Here is a 15263-nt window from a genome sequence, read left to right on the forward strand (position 1 = left end):
ATAATGTGTAAGGAAAAATCCAGACGGACACGGCGAGTAAATTCATGGTCTCTGGGAGAAGGTAAGGCTTGTTGGTCCCAAACCAGGATAAACCGGGGTCCTGAAGGCCACGCCCAAAAGTACCTAGTGGCTCCTGAGCTCCACACCCGTTCAGGTGCTCTCCAGCCAGAAGTTCCCTGACCCCGATCCAAATCTGAGGAGGTGGTAGATTCTCCCGAAATCTTACCTGACATACATGATTGGACCGGCTCCACCGCGATTGGCAGGTAGGATCCTCCAGAGAGATGATCCAGTACATTGGGAGGAAGGGCCTGGCATGATACAGCTTTAGCACCGAACTCTTGAATAATTTGCTCCAAGTCTTCTTGAGCCACCCCCGGTGATGACGGTCTCTGTTGAGAAGCTATGGCCCGAGAAGCTGGTCCAAGTGAGCTGGAACGTCCTGCGCATTGAAGAAACCATGAATCACTTGGCATGTGCGGGTAAGGCTATTCCGAATCCGCAAGGACCAAGGGCAGTGTGAAAGGACGGAAGCGGGAAAACCCTTGGAGAAGTATCTCAAGGCAGCAGATATCATTAGGTTACATAGGGAGAAACGGGTAGCTTTGCAAGAGATGGAAAGGGACTTCTGAGAAATATTCGGGCCAGGCTGACTTGTGGATGGCAGGACTGAAAGGCAAAGACTCAGACCCATCAATCTAGGGGAGTCTCTGAAACCAATCCGACCTACTTTCAGACTCATCGAATTCAGCCCACCAACTGCACCGAGGAAAATATGAAGGGAAAAATCCACACCCATCCTAAGAGTAGGACGCTGCACTCTTGGACTTGATGAGGCTTGGGGTTCCCCACAAGAAACAGCCCGGGGTCCCGATGTCTAACCCAAAAGTATCCAGCGACTCCTGAGCTCCACGGTAGCCCAGGTGCTCTCCAGCCAGAGGCGCCCTGATGCCAGTCCAAGCCTGTGGAGGCGGCATATTCCTTCGGAATTATCCTTACCTGATGGAGGCTGACCCGATTCGTTTGTTTTGTCAGGGTTCCCAAAGACATATTCCAATACATCGGAAGGGACGGCCTCTAAAGATTCATCTTTAGCTCTGAGCTCTTGAATGATTCGCTCCACCTCCTCTAGTGCCTCTCTTGTAGACGGTGGTCTCTGTTGCAGATCGGAGACGGGAGAAGCCGGGTCAAGTGAGGTGGAAGACCCTGTGAAATTGAACCAAATGTGAATCAGATGGCATATACCGGCAAGGCTGTTTCGAATCCGCAATCTCAAAGGACACTGTGAACACTGTGAAGGAAAGTGAGGGGACAGAGGGGACAGTCAGGGTAGCAGGTAGCAGCAGGTAAAGAAGGAACTCTGTAAGAGATGGAGCCCCCTTTTCCTTGCAACATACTTGGGAAATCAAAGGCATTGCCCACATGGCCCCCGTGGCAGTATGCATAGGAGAGTTTGGTATGAGACACACGCTGGCTCCTCTGAAACTGCCGAAGCACTTACCTGTGCTTGAACTGTCTTCTTCAGAAAGGGACTGTGCAAACCAGTTGACATACTCCAGCAGGTCCTGAGACTTCGCGAGCGGTTCCGGGTATGGGGAAACTACTGTTTCATCCTCGTCTCCGCCTTGCCGCCTTCGCTTTGCGTGTCTATGCAAGCCAGCCTCGGTTGTCTTCCTCTTGCTGCTGCTCGTCTCGAAGCAGGAAAACCAGCTTACTAAGGAGGACGGTTCTGTGACGGAAAGAGAGAGAAAGCAGTGAATGATAGAGCTGCTTTCCAGAGCTGAGAAGTCCTAGGAGATTCCGGAAATCAGAAGGAGCACCACTGTTTCGACGTCCTACTTAGAAAGGAAATTCCTGACCGAATCTAACTACTCTAGCCCCCCTTTTTTTCCAGGATTGTCTACACCGCCTTCCGTGGGACCCCGAGAAACCTATCCCCCGACCCCTGCTGCGCTCGCGGTTTCCCCAGCCCGCCTAACCCATGCAACCTCAAGGCTCCCTCTCATACCGTAAATTTCCCCACAGCCCAATGGGGCTGACTCCTTCGGAGCTGAAAGTCCTACCTGGAAATGTTTGAAACATCGCTTCCTCTTCCTCCTCGCTCCTTTGCAATTCCTCTAGGTCCAAGAGGATGGACTCCAAGTCCGAAATTTCCTGGGAATGGCTGCGAGCGCTTATGAACTGATCAGTATTCATAGCCATCCTGCAGCCACCATCCGCTGGACTCTCTAGGCTTGTACTTGACCTGCGCCGGGCGGGAGAGAATGGCCTTTTCCAAGCAGAAACCTACGGGTGGTAAACAAAGAGCAGTTAGTAGAGATACATTCGAAAATGAAGGGAAGGCCAGGCCACACATGCCTACCCTCGACAAATGCCCCGCGGTTCCCTTAGTTCAGAGGCTCAGCAGCCTTAGAAGATGCACTCCCCACCCTCCCGCTGGGAAATTGCCCCTGCCAGATCCTGGACGAACCTCCTAGTCCCATATCCAGTCCTGTCATCCCCCCGCAGTCCCTACTGCGTTACCTATCTGGATTGGGTCCGTCACTGAAGCCGTCGACGACTGGACACGCTTCAGCAACTGGTTGCTCCGTCGAAGGAATCCACCAAATGAGATGCTGAGGCCTCGCGGCCCTATTTATAGAGTTAGAGAGAACGCGAGAAAGCGGGGCAAGGGCCCGTGGGCAGTTCTCCCTTCCCCTTGTTAACACTCAAACGAGGTTCATTCACTCCAAGGTAATCAATCAATCAGTCATCGTTTCCTTATGCATTACAGGACTGTATTTTCAAAGGGGGCTTATTTTCTTATTTCCTTTCTTTCATTAACTCTTTCTCTCCCTCATTATCTCTTGCTTTCTTTTATTTTCCTCCCCTATTTGTATTACAGTTTTCGCTTCGTAATTAGTGTCCCATTTCAACGAAAATGACACCTGTTTTTTTCTTCCCCTCCATCAAGTGATTATTTCTCAATTCTGACTTTGAACCTGGTTTACAGTTGGTATTCATGGTTCGGTAGGTCTTTTCCTACTTAGGGAGACTGTGGACCGCTGTGAGGGAGAGGCTGGCCTCTATCTCCCGGGCATGGCAGTCCGCGTTCCCCTCTCATTCAAATGTACCTAATGTTCCTAAGGTCTACTCAAGGCCTCCATCATCATCACCAATCGTATTTATTGAGCGTTTATTCTAGGCGTAGGACTGTACTAGACATAGAGTAGTAGACATACCAACAAAATTGATAGGCAAGTTCTTGCCGACAATTAAATCATAGTCAAGAGGGAAAATACATTTGATTTGGTTATTTTCTCTGTTAAGAGCTTACAAAGGACTGGGCTCCGTATTAAGCTTTGGGGTAGATAAAGCTGATTACGCTGGAGATAGTCCATTTGCCACGTGGGGCTCACAATCCTAATACCTATTTTACAGATGAGGTGACAGAGGCACAGAGAATTTAAACCACTTGTGCAAGGTCAAAAATCCGACTTGCGCTGGAGGAGGAATTAGATCCCACGTCCTCTGACTTACAGGCCCGTGTCCTTCTTTTCCCTGTTTTTCGTTCGTTTGAATACTTGCTGCCAGCTTGGAATCAGCAGACCACCAATTCCCATTCTCTCCTTGCTTACACGGTTATGAAATCTTGATTCCTAAACACGGGCCCCCGAAACGTAGAGTGATTTTCCATGGAAAATGATTTTATTGTATCTCCCCCAGCAATTAATATCGTGTCTAGGAAGGAGAACTCAATGGAGCATATAAATTGAACACCTATTTCCCAGCAGGTTTAGTCGCAAAGGACGACCTGCACTTCATTGTTGTTGGTGTCAAAGCCCGAGTCAACGTTTTCTCTCCGCGATTACCCCGAGTGCCGAAAGTGTGAACTGTCCCTCAGGGTGTGAGAAGTACTTTCCTCCCAGCATGAATTCCCACAAATGAGAACTGTGTTCACACTTTTTATCTGATTTTGCGATTGCAGAGCACACCCACCTACTTTCTCCTCGCCCTCCCTGCTGTGAAATCTGCATTTCCAAGCAAAAATCCCAGAGGCCTAGAGTGATTCGTCCTTTGAAAATCAATGTACTCTTAACTCCTCCAGCGATTAGCACTGTGTCTGACATAGAGTCATCTGTCGAGTGCTGATTACGAACGCTGAGTTATTGAGTGCTTACTCTGTCCCGAGCAGTTCTCAAGGTGCTTGGATTCAGTCCATTAGAGGGAATAGATAGGAACCTTGCCTTATTTTCATAGCATCTCCTGCTTTCCAGATATGAGCTCTCTTGACCAGGCATTGCCGTAGTGTGATTCCAGTTATGGAAGGAGTTGCTAGAGCCAAGATGTCCACCTTACTGGGGCTGGAGGTAGAGGTACCCTATCTGGGCCTTTTGGTGAGTGATGAAAATCTCCTCTTACTGTTCCATAGCAGGCACCTAACTCCAGAAAAGGTACTGTGCTGGATCTCCCTTTGGGGCAATCCAATCTTTCTGAATGGATACTAGGTCTGAGCCTGCAACCATCCTGTGGCTACCTTCGGACAGGAGGCAGGTCAACGAGCAATCGACAGAGACCCAGAGTCAACTGTGTGCCAAGCACGGGACCAAGTGAATGGGAAAGTACAACAGGGTATGTAAGTAGTAAGTTTTGAACATGTGTCACGAGTGTTATCGTGTGCCTTCGGGATCTTTAAATTCATACAGTCCCCAACTTTCCGGATATGAGCTCTCCAGAAAAGGCAACTTCTGTGAGAGGGTTGCCAGAATGTGATTCCTGCTGGATCTGAAGTTGGTGGAGCCAGGATATACACAGCACTGAAGCCTGGAGCGAGCTGGAATCAAGCTGGTTCTTCCGGGGCCCCATGAAACTGCCCTCATACTGGGACGATATTAGGAGGCTGATGTAGTAGTGGAGGCAGGACAGAAGACATATTCTTGGATTAGCGTAGTGGTAGAATTTCTGGAGAGGAAAGGACAGATTTTAACAATATCATGTGGTTTGATTTCTAGGATCTGGTGAGAAAAATGAATATGTGGTCTGAATAAAGCAAGTAAGCTGAAGCTTTTGCCAAAGTTACAGACTTGTGAGGCTGGGAGAATGGTGGCACGGTCTCCTGTGGGCGCTAAATGTGTGTGGAACCCTGTGCTCAAGCGAACACTATATCCTCTCTCTACTATCTGCGTTGTTTTGTTTCCCATTTCCATATTTCCCAGAATTTCTGTAGACCCGTGTAGCCGGAGGAAGGTTTCCAACTAGTCAATTGGTAGGAAAATCTACAGAGATGCATTTGGGAGAGAGAGAAACAGAGCGATAGAGACTAATCGGTGAGAGACAGAGAGCAATAGATACAGCGCACACGGGGAAAGAGAGCAAGGAGAAAGAGATGGAGAGAGGAAAGAGGGAGGCAGAGAGAGAGAGAGTGAGAGTTATGTAAAAGAAAGTGCAAAGAGTGATCGATTCTAAACTACAGGAACGGTCTAAAGGATCCTTCCGGTGCTGGAGATCGAGAGTCACAGAATTTCACCTTCATCGTCGGTAGGAGACACATAGGATTATATAAGAAAAAGGTAATTACAAGAATGGTTGGAGTCTTCATAAAAGCCTGAGGGAAGGAAGATTGTAGGAGATGGTGGGACGATCACCACAACAATGTGGCTAAGGTTTCCTTTGGTAGCAGGGATTTCTGTGGTAGAACACTAAGAAATAGCTAAATGGCTTGAGCCAGAGAAACTGGTTACTGCGTACAGAGCCATTTTGGGAGAGAGATAATTTGTGGGTGGGGCTTGCGGAAGAAATGGAAGGCTTGAGCGTGCACGAGTCACGAAGGACTTGATGATAGTGGGGTGGAGGGGGGGTACTGTGAAAATGCGGATTTTGAGAGGAGGGAAAGAAGCCCGAAAGGCTGAGAGAGTGCAATCTGGAAGGAATGGGATCTAGTAGGAAAGGCCCAAGCGAATAATTTCGAAGGAAGTCGTATGCATGGAGTAAAAAATTTGTTATTGTCTTTCCCCTTCCTTCCTTCCTTCCTTCCTTCCTTCCTTCCTTCCTTCCTTCCTTCCTTCCTTCCTTCCTTCCTTCCTTCCTGCCTGCCTGCCTGCCTGCCTGCCTTCCTTCCTTCCTTCCTTCCTTCCTTCCTTCCTTCCTTCCTTCCTGCCTGCCTGCCTGCCTGCCTGCCTGCCTGCCTTCCTGCCTGCTTTCCTGCCTGCCTTCCTTCCTTCCTCTTTCTTCCTCTCTTTCTCCTATACCTTCTATCTTATTCCTTTTCTTCCTTCCTTTCTTTCCAAGCCAATTCTAACGCAAGTCACACTTCGCAAGACAGCTCACCCTGAGCAACCTGGGAAATATTTCACCGAAACGACATGTGGGGCAGGTTCAGGATTTTGGCGTTCAAGGCCAACACAAAGTGGTGCTCTTTCATGATTATGATGAGAACTCTAGATAAACCCGGTTGGGCCTACGCTCCCCCGCTCCCCGCTGATGGAAAGACAGTTCCATAGAGACCGCTGGGTGGGGCTTCTGGGCGGACCGAGCGGCTTTGCTGGCTCCATCGTTTCGGGCCTACAGGCCCGAGGCTCTGCAGGCCCAGGCGCAGTGCGCGGGATCTTTGCTTCCCACGGCTCCACCTCAGCATGCGCGGGTGGCCTCGGGACCTCAGCTCATTGCTTGTGCCGCTGGCACGTCCAGCGCCTCGAGCCCTTGGGCAGTGGCGGCCTTTCCATGACCCCAGCGTGGTCCTGCTTGAGTTGGTGTGGGCGAAGACCTTCTGGGGCTCCGTTCTTGCGTTAAGTAATTTGCCCGAGGACACATCCGGGACTAGTAGCAGAGCCAGGATGGAAACCTAGGTTTTCTTATTTACTTTCACCTGGCTATTCTGCTTTCCTATACGATACCTCTTCTGTGAAATGCGGATTAAATCTTACTCTTTCCTACTTAGCACTGTTCTAAGCACTGAGGTGAATCCAAGTTAATCAGTAGGACAGAGTGTCTGTCCGAATTGAATCTGAGCAACTAGGAAGCACTTATTAAAGGTTATTTTCATTATTTTATGATTACTATCATTTTCATTATTCTAATCATAGGAGTTCAACTAGTGTTAATGGACTTGAGTGTGAGCACCGCGGGTACAAATGCAGGGAAGTTTCTTGTCCTAGAGCAAAAACACTGTGGGACTGGCCAAGGAGTAAATGAGCAGTGAACATTCACTAATGGAAAGGGGTCACACTTCTAGTCTGTAAGACACAGGTCATCCTCCCTGCCCTACAGGGCAGAGCAGAGATTTTCTTCCCTTCTGTCTCACCATGATAATAATAATAATGTTGTTACTTCTTAAGAGCTTACTATGTGCAGAGCACTGTTCTAAGCGCTGGGGTAGATACAGGATCATCAGGTTGTCCCACATGAGGCTCACAGTCTTCATCCCCATTTTACAGATGAGGTAACTGAGGCACAGAGAAGTTAAGTGACTTGCCCACAGTCACACAGCTGACAGTGGCAGAGCCAGGAATCGAACCCATGACCTCTGACTCCCAAGCCCATGTTCTTTCCACTGAGCCACGCTGCTTCCCCATGGTGATCCGCCTGTATAGTAGAAGGACAACAGAAGGACCGGGCACTTTCTCTGCCCGGAAGAAGTTTACTTTTGAAATTCCAGAATCAAGTTCCGTGTGCTATTCTGAAGTGGACCCGATGCCATCATCACCGAATATCGCTAAAGATAGAGTTATTAATAAACAAGTGTAGGCACGAAGGCTAACTGCATTCCTCTGACGACGTGACAACAATGGTGGGTACAGATTTGGATAGAGGGCCTGCTCTTTCACCTACCCCTCTGACTCCCTCGGTCGGGTGGAAGTGGAAACTTTTCTGACCTCTTCATTGACACTTTTAAATAGAGCAATAGCCATCTTCGGTACAAGGAAATAATTGGCTGGGGTAATAAAAATGATGAGACTAAAAAGGAATGATAACCATTAATTTTTACTAATAAGAGTACAATGATCATTAGTTATAATAATAATGATGGTACTTGTTAAGGGCTTACTATGTGAAAAGCACTGTTCTAAGCGCTGGGGGATACAAGGTGATCAGGTTGCCCCACGTGGGGCTCCCAATCAATCCCCATTTTTACAGATGAGGTAAATGAGGCACAGAGAAGTTAAGTGAATTGCCCAAAGTCACACAGCTGACAAGCGGCAGAGCCGGGATTAGAACCCATGCCCTCTAACTCCCAAGGCCGGGCTCTTTCCACTGAGCCACGCTGCTTCTCTGTGATGACGGTGGTGGTATTTTTGAACCACCAAGCCGTGCCCAATCTATTTGCACTTAGTCCGGAATCTGGAGGACTCGTGCCCATATTGTGATCCTGAGGAGAAAAGATCTCTAACACTTAGAGGTACTCTGAGTGTGAAGGAGGATTAAAAGTAACATCCTGAGTATTTGTAGACTGATATAAAGGTAGAGGTTAATACTTCTGACATGGGGCGCACAACAGTTTGGCGTCTGGGGTGTTGCCCCTCACTTGGAAGGAAATTTTCTCCTGTCTTTTCCACAGTCGTTTTTTGAGCCGATGTAGGTAGGAGGTAGCCTCAAGGATACTTGCAGATCCAAAGCAATACAGAACACTGCGAATTCACAGCTTTCACCCGAAGAATTACTTTGAGTTTCATACCTGATATAATGTCATCAGTGCCCTGGCATTCATCCCACCGAAGTATTTTGATACACTTTTCATCCTGTCCCCACCCCCGGAGCACTTACTATATCTCTCTATTATTATTTTGCCTGCTAGTTGGACGCCGGGCTTGCTCTCGTCAACCCTCAGCATTTTAATCTCCCAAATTTCAGTTCCATGACCTGAGCACTGGGCTCCCTGTTCAGGACCAGCTTGGAAAACATCTTCTGGAGTCACGTAGGGGAAGGGAGATGAATGGAAAATGAGGTACCACAAGCAGGGGAGAAGGGAAAATGGATGGCAGAGCCCAAGCTTGCTCTAGACCATGAAGAATGTGTCAGGCCAACTCAAGCAGCAGTAAGGGTGGTGGGGAAGGTCAATCTCAATCTCGGCTAAGGAGGTGGCTCTCATATACTGGTCCGATGGTCAGTGGCCCTGAATTTCGAACTCCAAAGGGGAGAAGATGAGTCGTAGCAGACTGGAGAAGTGGAGTGGAGGAATGGTGTGCATGAGGCAATTCTCCCACAGGTTGTAGAAGGAGATGGCTTCGGCCTCATAATCCAGGAAATTCCCCGCCCGACAGATAGGAAGGTCCACAGAAAGCTAGGTATAGGGGAAGGCAATTCAGAAACTGCCCCCACTTGTAGACTGGAAGGCCATCAGTGAAAAGGAGTCCCCTGGGGCAACTGGCACGTTGTTCTTCCTATTCATCGAGTCGAAACACACCGCCACCTCCAAGTGGGGCTTGTCTCCCACGTCCATCTCCCAGTAGTGCTGCCCCGAGATGAACACCGGGGGGGCCAAAACGCAGCCAGTTTTCGAATAGGCCCTGGTGGCCGGGCCTATCCTGTGGGGCCCCCACGTATGTCACACTCTTGCGATCCTGTGGCACGACAAAATGGGGACTGGCTGTGTTTGAGTCAAGGGTCATTCATTCATTCATTCATTCAATAGTATTTATTGAGCGCTTACTATGTGCAGAGCACTGTACTAAGCGCTTGGAATGAACAAGTCGGCAACAGATAGAGACAGTCCCTGCCATTTGACGGGCTTACAGTCTAATCGGGGGAGACGGACAGACAAGAACAATGGCAATAAATAGAGTCAAGGGGAAGAACATCTCGTAAAAACAATGGCAACTACACTGCGGAGAGAGAGAAAGGTCGCGGTTCATTATACGACATGCTATCCCTGTCTTCCACAGAAGTTTGGAGAGTTTGGCAGTAGGGAGGGGGACACTGCAATGCGACACTCAGTCAATGCGTGGATAAAGATAGTTTGGGAATTCGGGCATCCTTGTCTCCACTACAGCAGCGAGAGCAGCGATCTAGGCTCCATCTGGATGTGTTCTTAGCACACTAGAATCGGGAAGAGAAGACCTCCTCTCAGAGTATCCTCCGTCAGGGTTTGGGGAGAGGGAAAAAGCGTATGTGGGAAGCCACTCAAGATGTCGTTGGGATTTCAGGTCCAAACCCTTCCCAATGTTATGGACCTTAAATCCCAGAACATCGGATTGGAGTACCATAGGTGAACAAATGGCTGACTCTATCCAGCATGATATTCTCGGTCCATCCTTCAGTGAAATGGTGGCTGTGATATGCAACAACCTGCCAGTCCCAATCAGGATCTTAAATTGGAGGTACTACATGCATGAGACAGGAATTTTGGATGGAATTCTTCAGAGGATTGGCTTTTTCTGAGCCCATGGGCTTTCACTCACCTGCATATCTGCCAAGTATTTCTCTCATCTCAGGGATCCAGTAGGCGGTCACCTCCAAGGACATGGTGGCCTTTGGCCATTGCTGCAGCACTGACACATTCCTGGAGTTAGCAAAGAGTTGGGCCTAATTCTCTTCAATCTCAGGCCTCAGCATGTCACACAGAAGAATTCCTTTGTGCCCTTCCAAAAAATCCCAAGAACCCCCCCGTTGCACGTGGACTCCTTGGCCCTTCATTACTCGGATCATCAACGAGGAGCACAGAACACATACATACCTGCACAGTGCTCCTCTGGCGTCCTAAAGACAAAGAAGACACTAGATTAGTATTTGGGCTATTGACCTGTTCCCTGTCCACACCTTTCTGTAACATGGCAACACATTAGGAGAAGCAGTGTGGCTCAGTGGAAAGAGCATGGGCTTGGTCGTCAGAGGTCATGGATTCGAATCCCAGCTCTGCCACTTGTCAGCTGTGTGACTGTGGGCAAGTCACTTAACTTCTCTGTGCCTCAGTTCCCTCATCTGTAAAATGGGGATTAAGACTGTGAGCCTCATGTGGGACAACCTGATTACCTTGTAACTACCCCAGCGCTTAGAACAGTGCTCTGCACAGAGTAAGCGCTTAACAAATACCAACATTATTATTATGGCTCTCCATGGGGGCACTGCATCAATCCCCTCTGCACCCGTTTCATTCCAACAGCTAAGAGCTGGGATCCTGAGATTCAGTACATACAATCCCTTCTGGTCAATCAGTACTGTCGTCCCTGGGCTTGAAGCTTTGCCCATAGCCCTGGATGGGGAAATACAAATAGGGTCCTACTATTCATGAACCACCTCTTGAGGACCCTCGCAAGACGGAATATAGTGGCTCCGGGCATGGTCCAGCGGAAAACCCAGAAGAGTCTTTTTGTGCTTCCCATCTCATTTGAAGCCTGTTTCTTGATCTTTCACTTGCAGAAGCTGATGCTCCCCCTCTGGCACTTCCCCCTCCAGCTCTGTGATCAATGACGATAGAGTGTGGCTCTGCTGGAACAGATGTTCCTCTCTCTATCTACGTTTTTGCAGATTCCCCCTTTTGCCCTTCTCCAGGCTCCAAAGCCTCTGCTTGAACTCCGCATCTAGGAATCGGTGCATTTTCTCAAACTAAGATACGAGATTCCACCTCCAGTTCTGTGCCTCCTCCTGATGAGAAAGTAGTCGTGGTGGAAAGGAGAGTCAATAGACCATCGGACACATTGAACCTCCCACTAATGGTCAAGAAGGGACCCCTCAACCCGGACAGGACCAGAGCTTCACCTTCACCATCGCAGAATTCCTTTTTTCTGCAACTAGCAGTCAGCACCTCCTCAGCCTTTGTCCACAGAGGATGAAGAACCTCCTGGAACCTCTACTGAAATGCACAGTGCCTGTCGATGATCTTGAACTAGATCTCCTGCACACACAGAATATGTATGTGCTGCTTTGGGCCTCTCTCACCTAATTCCCGGACCTCGAGAGTACGATAGGGAGATATAGGCGTTGAACCAGTCAAGGACGTTCCAGTTCCACGTTCAACACTTGGCTTGGGATGGTCACGGAGCAGACAACTGTAATCCTTCGCAGCCTCTTCTATCGCAGTCACGCTGTACTCTCCGTGCTCCGTGGAATAGTAGCAGGACACATAGGTTGCAGTGTCGTCCTCCTGACAGAACAGCTTCAGAGATTGCTGGTGTCTCTCACACAGCTCCTCCTCTTCAGCGGTGCCCCGCAGTAGGTGAGGTTCGAGCTGCTTTCTGAGCACTGCCAGCCTCTCCATGTGTTTCAGCTGGCAGGGCCCATGGTACTCTGAGCTGGAGAAGGACACCTGAACATCGTCTGAACTCCTGAGAAAACACAGCTAAGTCCATAGCTGATGGTCACCGAGTTGATGAAGTACTCCATGCAATCAGAGTAAGTCAGCTCTTCCTGGAGCCAACTGGCCAGATCCGTGGCAGCCTTGTTCCTCCGGAGAGTGGCCGAGGTCGAGTCTCTGGAACCTGGTTGTCCATCGCCCATTGACCTGCCTCCAGTGAGAAGGTAGCCAGACACATAGCCAGACAGATAGCCAGACAGTGGTTTCTGTCGCCGATCCCTGGCACCATTCAGAGAGTGTGCATTTCCACAAAGGGACATTCATGCCAATGATTTCTCTGGTGTCAGACCTGTGCTATGGGGCTCCAACTCTCGGTTTGTAATCCCCAGATCAAGGAAACTGTACGATAATTGTCCCATTTCGTTGTATCTCCTTTCTCCAGTACTCGAACATAAATGGAACTCTTCCAATCAGATGGTCATTGAGTGGTTAGCCATACCTGTTGACACAATTTGGTAAGGACTTTAACTGATTCCTCTCTAGCTGCCTGAAACACCTCATTAGGCAAGCTATCAAAGCCAGGTTTCTTATTTTTAGCGAGACAGTGTAAAGCTGATCTAATTTCACTTCCCATGATGAGTGGCTCTAATTCCAAAGGAACCTTTTCAAATACTTCTTGTATATTGCTATCTTTCTGGTATAGGCCCTGTGTGTATTCTTTCCATCTCTGTTTGATTCCACTGGTATCATTCATGATGAGTCCATCTTTGCTTTTGACAAGGCCAATCCGAGGACAAAGTGTTGCCTTAAATTTCCTAAATCTTCCTTAATTTTGCCCACCCATATTTGTTATTGACTTCCATTTATTCACATATGCTGTTATAATATTCCTGTTTGTCCTTCCTGGCAGAGCGCTGGAATTCTTGGTTCAGTTCTTTAACCAGGTTCCTTGATCACATTTTTAATCTCCCTCCACATATTGTCTGGTTCCTTGTCTTTGAGATTAAGCACCTCAAATCTATTTTTTACATGATTTTTAAACACAGGGGGAATATTTGTCAAGTCATATTTGGGCAGCTATAAGGCATGGTAGATCTTTATAAGTTTTAGCCTGAGTTTGCATATTAGCAGCTCATGATCTGCTCCACAATCAGCTTCAGGCCATTTTTTCCCTGCCAAAATAGAACTCCTTTCTGCAAATAACACTGAATATTTGATTTCTATATAGTCCATCTGGTGAGGCCCATGTAAGGCGTCGTTTAGGTTGTATAAAGAAGGTGTTGGCAGTAAAAAAGTAATTTGATTCACAGAAATCGATGTGGGTCCCCAGCTTGATTCTGATTTCCAAGGCCACATTTTCCAACAACCTTCATTTCCATTCCATTACCACCTTTTGTATTCCAATCTCCAGTGATAATCAACACAATTTGCTTGCAGCTTTTATCAATCTCTCTCTCCCCTTCATAATAGAACCTATCCATTTTTTCTTGCTCTGCATCTGTTGTTAGGGCATACATCTGAGGTATTATATTGAATGGTTCTGCTCTGAATCTAACAGATATCAATTGGTCATTGACAGCATTATATCCAATAATTGTCAACAATTTTCTCTGTCACAATTCTCACTACACCATTTCTTCTTTCCTTAGCATGAGTAAAGAAGTAGATTTTGTGCTCATTCTATTAGAAATCCCCAATAGCATTCCTTTTCAGTCCGCCTATTCCTAGGTTGTCGATCTTCAATTGGTCCATTTCATTTTTTCACTATTTACAACTTTCCCAACTTTTTGCACATTCCATGATCCAGTAATAAGGATATTTATACCGCTTCTCCTGTCTCCTCCGCTGATTGGCTGCCCATTGTTAGCTATCTCTGCCCCCTCCCGTTGGGCCAGACAGCTCCTCTCTCACCCGCTAATTGGTGGGTGTGTTTGAGCGGGCTCCGCCTCCTCCCGCGGGCAGATGAAGGCTGAGGCGGGAAGCCGATCCTCACCTCCTGCCATGTAAAGGGCTCCCGCCCCTTTAAGAATCGGCACAGCTGTGACTGACGCCATCTTGAACTGCAAACTGAAGCCTCCTTCCCTGTTCTTCCTGCCCAGTGAATGCCGTTAGGAGGGGAGGGGCTACCTGACTCTACCCCTGTGTTACCCTCCCCCCATCTGACTCTCCCCATTCTGATCTTTCCCCTTCTGATTCGCCCCTTGATTGATTCTCCCCTTATCTGACTCTTCCTTGTCTCCCTGTCCCCCTCTGACAGCCCCTTATCTGAGCCTCCCTGACCTGTCTGACTCTTCCCTCGTCAACCTCTCGGTTGGGCCTGATCCCCTCCCCTCAGGCTGACTCCCCCGAGGAACCCTGTCAGCTGAGGGTGCCGCGGAGGACAGGAAAGCTTTTAGTACAATGGTCTCTCATACACACTCAGTAAAGTGCTCGCTGGATTGGTCAAAGGGGAGGATGGGCAAGACGGGCCTCCTCCCTCACTTGGATTCTCCCTTCCTCTCTCTCCTTTTTTTCATATGTTATTTATTAAGCTCCTACTTTATGCCAGGCCCGTTACTATGCCTTAGGGCAGGTTCAGGGCAGTTAGGTTAGACGCAGTCCATATACCACACGGAGCTCACAGGCTTGATCAGTGTCTTACGGAGGAGACAACGGAGGCCCAGAGCAGCAAAGTGACATGCACCAGGTCACTCAGCCGACAAGTGGCCTATGTGCCGACCACTGTACCAAGCACGGAGTTAGATACATTGTAAGCGCAACGGACACAATCCCTATCCAACTGGGAACGTTATCTTGTCCCTCCAACTCACCACCTTACAGCGTGGCTCAGTGGAAAGAGCGCGGGCTTTGGAGTCAGAGGTCATGGGTTCGAATCCCGGATCGGCCACTTGTCAGCTGTGTGACTTTGGGCAAGTCACTTAACTTCTCGGTGCCTCAGTTCCCTCATCTGTAAAATGGGGATTAAGACTGTGAGCCCCACGTGGGACTCCCAACTGGCTCATACAGAATCTCTGCTGGCTCCAGAACTGCCATGCCTGCTCCACCATGATGGCCCTGG

The 15263-nt window shown here is 48.6% G+C and overlaps 1 long non-coding RNA gene across 1 annotated transcript; it reads right to left on the minus strand.

The window, feature by feature from the left end:
* Positions 1 to 10364: 10364 nt before the first annotated feature.
* On the minus strand, positions 10365 to 11722 carry LOC114817722. The gene is made up of 3 exons (XR_003765584.2): positions 11671 to 11722; positions 11430 to 11556; positions 10365 to 10671 (listed from the first exon to the last, which is right to left on the minus strand). It is a non-coding gene; the product is annotated as an uncharacterized LOC114817722 (long non-coding RNA).
* Between the last annotated feature and the right edge of the window lie 3541 nt (positions 11723 to 15263).

The sequence above is a fragment of the Ornithorhynchus anatinus genome, chromosome 17, assembly GCF_004115215.2.
Source record: "Ornithorhynchus anatinus isolate Pmale09 chromosome 17, mOrnAna1.pri.v4, whole genome shotgun sequence".
In the NCBI taxonomy this organism is placed as follows: Eukaryota; Metazoa; Chordata; class Mammalia; order Monotremata; family Ornithorhynchidae; genus Ornithorhynchus; species Ornithorhynchus anatinus.